This window comes from Ambystoma mexicanum, chromosome 11 (genome assembly GCF_040938575.1).
Source record: "Ambystoma mexicanum isolate Mex_15411 chromosome 11, UKY_AmexF1_1, whole genome shotgun sequence".
NCBI classification, from domain to species: Eukaryota; Metazoa; Chordata; class Amphibia; order Caudata; family Ambystomatidae; genus Ambystoma; species Ambystoma mexicanum.
Window position 1 is genome coordinate 405643570 of NC_090934.1, and position 9321 is coordinate 405652890.

Below are 9321 nucleotides of genomic sequence, written 5' to 3' on the forward strand. Positions count from 1 at the left end.
CCGCAGAGTTTTTTCCCATTTATTCATATACCCGCAGATCTGTCCCTTGTCTTATTCTACCAATATCGAGTAGAGTTTCAAGATCATTTGTTTATTTCCTGAATGTCGGTTATTAATTTTTCAAATGTGGTAAGCTTTCCCTCTGCCACTTCTCGTCCACCTGAACATGCTAGCCAATGTCTCAATTGATAATACTCCATCCTATATTTTTCTGTGAGGCCTAATATTTGTTTACATTCCTCAAACAATTGTATACTCCCTCCCTGTATCATATCCCGTATCTTTATGCATCCAGCTGTCCGCCACTGTTTAAATGCACCCTGTATCAGCCCAGGTTGAAATTGAGGGTTCCCAAATACTGGGGTAAATGACGAAGGGCATGTGGATAGAGCACCTTTATCTAGCAGATGATCCCATATATCAAAAACCATGGGAAGAAAACGTCCTACAAAAAAGTCCCCTGTCTTTTAATGGGCGCATAAGCCATTTCCAGCTTAATTAATTAATGTTCCATTTGCAACAGAACAAAGCAATATCTTTCTTCCTTACCAAGCATGTTTCATACCACTGATTCCCTTAGTGTGTCTCTTAATCCTATCACTGCCACCGCTGTTTTACCATCTGCAATGGAATGGAGTATTCTAGAGAATGATCGAAGCTTACCAACTAGTTTATCCATCTTCCTAATATGTGTCACCTGTAGCATAATAATATCTACGTTTTCCTTTTTTAATATGGCTTCCACCTTTTTTCGTTTCACAGGGGTATTCAATCCTCTGACATTATAAGATAAGACGTTAAATGTGCAAAATGCAGGAAATTCTGCTATCCCAGTCTAACAATTCCCTTATTAATGTAGTTATTGCATTCATTTGTGCTCAGCGCCCCACCTTTTGCCCACCCTCCCCCTTCCATCACCCATACCCCCCGCAACCCATCCCATGCAAGGGCCTCAGATCCTATGATAACCTTGGGAAACCACCCCCAAGCAAAGGCCCTATGTACACCTGGGGTCAGCCTCACTGGGAAGTATCCTACCACCTCCCTCAGATTCCAAGACATACTCCGGCAGCCCCCCACTCCGGCATGCCCATAAACTTACAGTAATGAAGATCCCTGCACTTAATTCGCTTCAAGATACATAACTTTTTATAAGGATCCTTCGTCCCTCTTTTCATCTCCTCCACCTTGCCCCTTCCCTCTAGGGCCTGTCAAATACACTCCTCGTCCTCCTTTCTTCCCCTTTACCAGTGATCAGATCCATCGTCGCACTCCCTGTTGAGCAGAGGGGGGCGGTCCGTCGCTCAACATGACCTCCTTCTTCCTCGATATTCAACAATGCCAATCCTTCAGCACTCGTAGTTACTTGGTGTTGCACTCCTTCCAAGGTAAATAGCAACCCAAATGGAACGTCCATTATATACAGGATCTATTTCGCTACCGAAGCACGCGTCACTTGACCCATATCTCGTCACTTCTGAAGTGTCGCTACAGCCATGTCTTGATACAGTTGAGCTTGTGTCCCGTTTAAAGTAACTTCACCTTCTTCTCTGGCTGCCTGTAGGATAGACTCTTTGAAGACCAACAAAGTCATTGCCACCCAGACATCTCTAGGTCTAGCACTGTGTTCTCTTCCCCTCTGACCCACTCTGTGAACCCAATCAATCCCGATTTCATCTGGCTGGAGGTCCGTCATCAGATTCCCAAAACATTGCGGCACTGTGGTTTTCAAATTGTGTCCACAATTGTCTCACTTAAACCTTTAATACGAATATTAGACCTTCCTTGAGCGGTTCTGCAAATCTTCCACCTGTATTTCTAAACTGTATGAGACTCTCGCCAATTGTTCCAGTAGTTCACTATTTTGTCAAACCTCCTCTGATGTCACCACCAAACCTTGCTCTGTAACTTCTACTCTTTCGCCCAGCTCCTTCAGTTCCCCCTTAATTTCAGTCAGAGAGGATCTCAGTTCTTCACGTAGCAAAGTAAATTGCTGCTGGAAGTTATCTGTCAATCTCCCTACCCTTTCTCTCAAACAGTCTTTAAGGTCTTCTTTGCTAAGCGCCATTGCAGATACTTCTGCTACGTCCCTCTACTCCCTTTCCTCAGTGTCTTGCTTAGTGTTTCCTCTTCCTGAATACCCTCTTTGCTTCCAACACCTTTCCAATTGCCCTTCTTGCTCAACATGAGGTTGCCTCCTTTTCAATTGAGTTCCTTTCTGCTTAGATTTTGGCATTAGGACCAATCAAAACTTCTTCTCAGGCTCTCAGGAAGAGTGTTTGTCCCTCTGTTGGTTTCCGTTTAGTTTCTTATTGAAAGTCTGTGACTCAGCCCTGTTTCAGTACCGCTCCTACATCTAATGGCCACCCGTCTTACCCTGTTAACTTGTTTAATTGAGAACGTTTCTTTTACCTATCTGGGTTAAGTCCACTTTGTGTTATTGCCTAAACTACCAGTCCAAGCCAGTCACCAGGTGTCCATGGTGTCTCAAATTGTAGGTAACCTCTGATCCCATAAATTTGACTCCCCTGGACTAGTCGGCCTTGCACTCTCTCTCCCAGCCAGAAAGAAGAAAGCCTGCCAGGTTCAAATTGAGTCTGTTCCATTATCTGTGCCATGTAGGAAGAAAACACCCCTCACACAGCTATCTCCGTTGACTGCACCTCCTGTACCCCTAACCTTTTCAGCGGATCATGCGTCATTGCAGTCCCAGAGTCTTGGTTGCTCCTCCCGCTTCCACAGCGTTGCTGCGGCTCTCTTGGGAATCCACTTTTTCCCCTTAATGGGGCGTACCAACAGAACACACAGTCCACCAGCCACAATGCACTAACACCTTTCCCTCCTACCAGAGCGCTGCTGCAATTTCCTCAAGGGCCAAAGTTCACAGCGCCCGCAAGGTTATCAGCCAGAGCCTCCCCGCTACCGTCCTGCCTTCCAAACAGCTAGGTTATGCTTCCTCTCACCTTGAATGGCTGAATCCGCTCTGTGCCTTTCCCCTGTGTTGAGCCTGCTGCATAAAAATAAAGCATTTCTCACACGTGTATCCAGCAGCGCTAGATGTTACCAGGCAACCTCTCTGGGATACGTTCAATCCTTATCTGCTCCTTCCTTCCTTGCCTCTCTTCCCAGGAGATATCGTCGGCCTTCTCACGTCCCTCCCCCCAACAACTGCTCCCGCAAGTATATGGCACGCTAATTAGCATTAAGCTTTGAAATGCATTAGTGCACAAAACAATACAAAAGAAACCACATTAAAATTATCTGCTGCTATCAGCCCATCCTGGATACATCAGGCAAGTAACCACAAAGTTGCTAAAAACAGTTACATGGACACAGTGTCCATACCGCTCTTCACAGAAGGTGATGTGTACAGGGAAAATAAACTAAGGCTTTACTATAGAGAACAGATCTGTGTCCCTAAAACAGATGCGCTTAGCAAGGTAAGTGGAGCAAAAAGGCTTTGCTTGCCTCCAAAAGTCAGGAAAAGGTTCAACACAAAAAGTAGGATGTCCCATTGATGTCTATGCATGGAAAGTAGCAAAAAGAAAATTATTTCCTAACAGCTGGGATTGACTGTTGCCTATATCAACCCTGATGGTCATCTTGGATTTCTTGTGTGAGTGATAGCTGCCTGTACCTGGAACAAGCTGGTAAGTGCAGATTTGGTAAAGAGGTGGAATCGTGTGATTCCAGGTCTGTTTCTATGTTCCTGTGATGCTCACATTTGTTATGGATGTTTTGTAGGTTGGTGGGCTTCACAAGCAGGATCACCTGACCCATGTAGGTCAGTGAACCTTGAAGGACCTGTGAAAAGTGGATTTGTGTTTCCCTGGTGCCACAGGGGGGTCTTCCAAGCTCCTTTTATGTGTCTTTGAGAAACTTGGGAGGGTTTGCTGGGTTCCCTAGCTTGGGGGGTGGGGGGATGAGGAGGGGGCTAATGGGTTCTCATCCCCAGGCCTATCATCCACTAGCTCAGGGAAGCACCTGGCCTCCCGAGCCACACTCTTAATCGTCCTCGGAGCCAGGCAGGGGAATTTGTCACAGACCACAATAGGAACAAATATACATTGAAGATTTCCAGGTCAGCTTCAGTCTCACTCTGCAGGGGATAAAAAAAAAAGACTTGAGGCAGTTTTTGGATAACCGTTTTGAGGTACACACAAGGGTTGGAGAAAAGGTAAAAACCAAAGTAGAATGTTGTAGGGCAATAGGACAGATAAGTGCAGGGAATGTTCACAAGACTCAGGCCCAGTCTCTGATATGCTTTTTACTCATGGGTAAAGTTCAACAATCGTGTGTAGACACAGTGTCCGTAAAACAGCCACTCACTGTTCCGTTGTGGATCTCTACACCGGAGGAGGCCCTTCTTTCAGAAGATGATGAAGATGGATTTTCTCTTTGTCGGGGATCATGATTTCTTCCCTGTCATTCCTGTATGGATTATCAGGCCATCGTTATTTTAAGGGGTTACAATATGATGGGACAGTTTTTCTAAAGTCTACCTAAGGGCTTTATAAAACCATACAAGTAGGCAATACAGAATCTCCAACTTTTAGTATAAGGCTGTACCACCTGAGATGTGGGTAGCATGGACAGAGCAGCCAGGCCTATTGTTAGGGGAGTTTCCCTAAAGTCCTCTGTGATGTAAGACTTTATAAATCTATCCCAATGGTGTTTAGGTCCCCAAGTATCAGTCTGTACTACTCATGGAACTTTGGTAGAGTGGCAGAGCAGTCATGCTTATCACAAGAGGAAGATGTGAGCTGTAGTTAAGTACACTGAACCTAGTTAGTAATGCAATTCAAAGAAACACTTACACATAAATGTATATTAAAATATAGATATATTATATTTTCACAAGATATGTCTTTAAATACTTAGTACATTAAACTCAAACACATAGAAATACTTTTAGATACTTTTCAAAGGCCACTGCTTAGTTTGTAGTTACTCGCAGTTATAATTGTTACAGCATTTGACACTAATGACAGTTCCATCGTATTATCGGTTCCACCGCACACTCGCGTAAGACAAAGGAAATACAGTAATTGCATTTAGTTAGCAAAATGACATACAATATAGTCTTTTTTGGAAAGAAAACAGTTGGTTAGTGTTGAGTAAGAATTAGTGCAGTCCAACTGGTGTCAGACTACACAAGACTTATCTCTTGGTCTGATGTAACCCACCTTTTTATATAGGCCTGTACTACACAAGTTGGTAGTGTGACTGAGCAGCCAAGCTTATCTTAAGAGGGGTAATGTGAGCTGTAGAGCTTGGCAATGAACCCCGTAAATAAAAGTATCCAATTAAACACGTACAGTTATATAATGAATGATTTATTTATACACAACAATGTTTAAAGCATTCTTTAAAAAGCAGTAATTAATTAATAACTAGACGAACATTTAAAAGAAAGGCAACACAGCCTACATGGTACGAGTAATGAAGAACAAGTGAGAAGGCATTTCTGTGGGTTAGTAGCAATATTTGGTGCACTTTCATGTACTACTCCAAAGGTAGTCGTACGCAATCATTGTCGACACATAACTATTGGTGTTTCTGGTTTGGAACAAAGTAGAGACCGACAGATGTTGCGTTGTAGAGGCAGATTATCTGAAGGTACCGAACTGTCGTCAGGACACTGGTAATGATGTGAAGGTATTATAGTCTACCTAGAAGGGGTAATGAAATGAAGTGTATTAAAAAGGTGATCTAGGTCTTGACTTGCTAAGAGCTAAAGGGGACGCTGCAGTTGGAGACCTACCTTATAAGGTGACGTCTTGAAATGGAAAAATTGAGTATCAACTGCTGTGATTAGTGTTGGCAGGAGTGTAAGAAATGAGATGCGGCAGTCGCTCGTGTCTAGGAAAAAGGCTGGGTATTAATCCAGCGTGGTCACTAAGTGTACATGGTGAAGTACCGGTAGAGTGAGCATGGGACCTACCTTGAGACAATAAGGTGGTATCTCAAGCTGGATAGCTTCTATATAGTTGCATATTTCGTTATTAAACTGCATTGGTGTTGTATGGGAGGTCTCAGGGTACCATGGCGTATACAGATTTATTTCCTGTAAAAAGTTTAAAATATATAAATTGCCTACGAGTGACAGCAGTGCTTATCCGATCACAAGTGGGGCAAAGGAGACTTATTGGTGGCTGAGTGAAACTAGTAGCTCATGCACTACCATTGCAGTAATTCAGTGATCTATCAGAATCAAGCTGGTGTCTGCAGGGACCAGATCGTGGTGAAAAGACGCTGTGGCTCGTGTGTGCACAACATGATGGAGCTGAAATTGGAGCTGAGGGGAGTTTAAAACACTAAGGCAGATGAATCGCGAGTGCTGATCGTCAGGGGAATGATTTAATCAAGTGTGAAACGTGAGGAATACTCTGTCTTTTTTGTGTGGTATCCATTACGTGAAAAAGAGGAGTGCGCGGCAGCAAGCAGGGTCCTTTTTTTGTTTTGGACATTTTAGTAAAAAGTGATATATTGGATGACCGTGTAAGGACCTAACAGATGTGTGATCTAGTCACTTAGTTGATGTATTGGGGGTAAGAAATGAGCCAAACTTGCAGAGTGGGAATATTACCTGCAATCTGGAGCTGTATCGAGCCTGGGGTCAGTGTTGCATCTGCGCGCAGGCGCGTGACGGTCGAATGTTATAGTGGAAACATTATTGAGCCGGCTCCTGGATGGACGCCGGTAGAGCTGTGTCATAAGGGAGGGGCTGGCCGTAGATGTACTAAGCTAGCATGTATAAAGAAGAATACATTGTGGCCAAATGTGTGCAGTTACTGATGGCATACAGATAGAGCACATGATGGAGCAGATGAGTGGCAAGGGTTGTTGCTTCTGCAAGTTGAGTATTATTAGTAAAATAGAAAGCTCTCCAGCATTCACATGCTCATGAATATTCCCCGTCGTCAGGCTGGGAATCCTTGGTAAAGAAAAAAATCAGTTTCAGTTTTGCTTCTGAACTGTCTTTCTCCTAATAACCAATCACTGGTCTCTGGGTCATACTGCCCCCAGCCAATGACTGCCCTCTACCTAAGCCCCTCCTCTGGCAGCCATCTTCAGATTTTTACTGCACGTTCAAGTGTTGGGAGTCCTCATGCTATAGCTCTTGAGCTTTTACTGCGTTTTGTGATTTTTCAAAGAGTTAAACCTCTTTTTTTTCAGTCAATCGAGCCTCAAGCTCGACCGTTTCTACTTCTGATCAACGGGGAACCGTTTCGGATATTTCTACACCCCTCTAGAGCAAAGTTTTCGTCGAGTCCCGCTTCTTGGAGGATTCCAGAAGATTCTTTGAGGCCTACCCCGCGTGGACATGGCCCAGGAAAAAGGGGCACGACACCCGGATCCAAGCTGTTCAGGAGCTGCCCTGGATGTGGATTGCAGAATGTCTTCAAGGAGGACGAGCATTCTAGATGCCTCTACTGCCTTCACGAAGACAAAATGTACGTGGAGAAGGACTGTGCGTTTTGCCAGAACATGTCAGAACGGACCATGAAGGATCGGCGGATCCGCCTCACCAACTGGCTGCAGGGGAAGAGCCCAGCGACAGGTGAGAAGAAGAGGTCCAAGCAGTCATCTAAGACCTTTGAGGGCGCTCCAGCGTCGGGGGCCCAACAAAAGGCACTGTGAGTCCGCGGGCACAGGGAGCGCTGATCGTTCGGGCTCCTCGACTGCCAGGCAGGGCGCATTTTCACCAACGCCATCAACCACGAGCCAATGCTCTGGCTCGGGGAAAAGGAAGTCGGAGAACCGAGGTAAGCTTCAGGAGAAGCCCCGGTCGATCCCAACGAGAAAGCCGAGGGAGAGCGAGGCAGCGACCCTCCCCCCCAAGGTGAAGGCCTCAAGCACTTCCAAAGTCGTCAAGGCTTTGATTCTCCCGGCTAAGGCCTCTATCAAGGGAGTCGTGGCTGCCCTGGCGAAGCCTATGGAGGCAACCTCGGGGCCCAGAGTTTCCCTGCCAGTGCGGAGGGAATCCTCTTTTCAGCCAATCGATAAGACCCCCATGAAAACCCCAGTGGAAAAAGAAGGGGGGGGCGGTGGCCATCAAGGACACAGACACAGCCTCTGAAGAGGAGCTGGCTGAAGTCGTGAAGTCCGGCCTCGCGGGAGGGATCCCGAGGAGGCCGACGAAGAAAGCGACGGTGACGCCGACGTTCCCGTGGAGGCAGAGGATTCCACTCCCTGACCGTCGCACCCGTCGAAACCGGTATCTGGGCCACAGGACAACTCGGGAGCAATCCTGATGGCTATCCAGGCCTTGTGTGCAGAGATAAGCACCATGTTGCCCTTACCCCCAACGGATGACCCAGCGGAGCCTGGCCCGTAGGGAAGCCCTCCAAGCAAGCAGAGAACTTATCCCCCACCGCCCTCTCAGCCGACGCGTCCCTCAAGGCCTTCATCCCCCTCCCCGGATCCGAGGGATGACACAGGAACAGAGACGGCTACGACAGGGATGGATGACGATGGTGGTGACACCGGGATGGGCCTTCCATCACCACCCCCACCGGGCTTTCCCGCCTGATGAAATTGGCTCCTTCCACGCCATGATCGCCAGGGCATCCGAGCTCTTTCAGCTCTGTCCTGTGGAACAGAAGGAGGGCTTCCTCTACCAACGACGTGAGGCCAAGAGGAAGACGGTCCTCTCGGTCCCGTTGCTTGACGACATCTGGGACGAGGGGCTGGAGCTCCTGAAGAACCCTTCCACTACCACTGCCAAGAGAGACCGGTACAAGAAGAAGTACCGGGTCACGGATTCCACCCCCATTTGCCTTAGGGTGCAGCCGAACCCGGATTCGGTCGTCTCAGCGGCGGCCAAGGAGAAAGCGGCAGGGGCGACAGCGTCAACTTCGACTTCCCCGCCGGACGGCGAAGGGAAGAAATTGGATGCCATGGGACGGCGGGTCATCTCATCGGCGGTGACGACGATTAAAGCGGCCAACGCCCTCACGATTGTGGCTCGCTATAACAGGGAGCTGTGGTTTAAAATCGCTCCCCCGCTGGACTTCCTCCCGGACGTCAAGAGGGCTGAAGCCCTGGAGATACTGCAGGAGGGCGAGGTGGCATCGGACCACGCCATAACGGTAGCCACGGACATTGCTGACACAGGCTTCCGCCAGATGGGCAACAGTGTTTGCCTTCGCCGGCATAGTTGGCTCAAGGCAACCAATTTCCACAAGGACGTGCAAACCAGAGTTTTGGACATGCCTTTCGACAGAAACAACCTGTTTGGCAAGACAGTGGATGAGTCACTTCAGGCCATCAAGGCTGACACGGAAATGGCTCGGGTCTTTGGAGTTTTGCAACAAC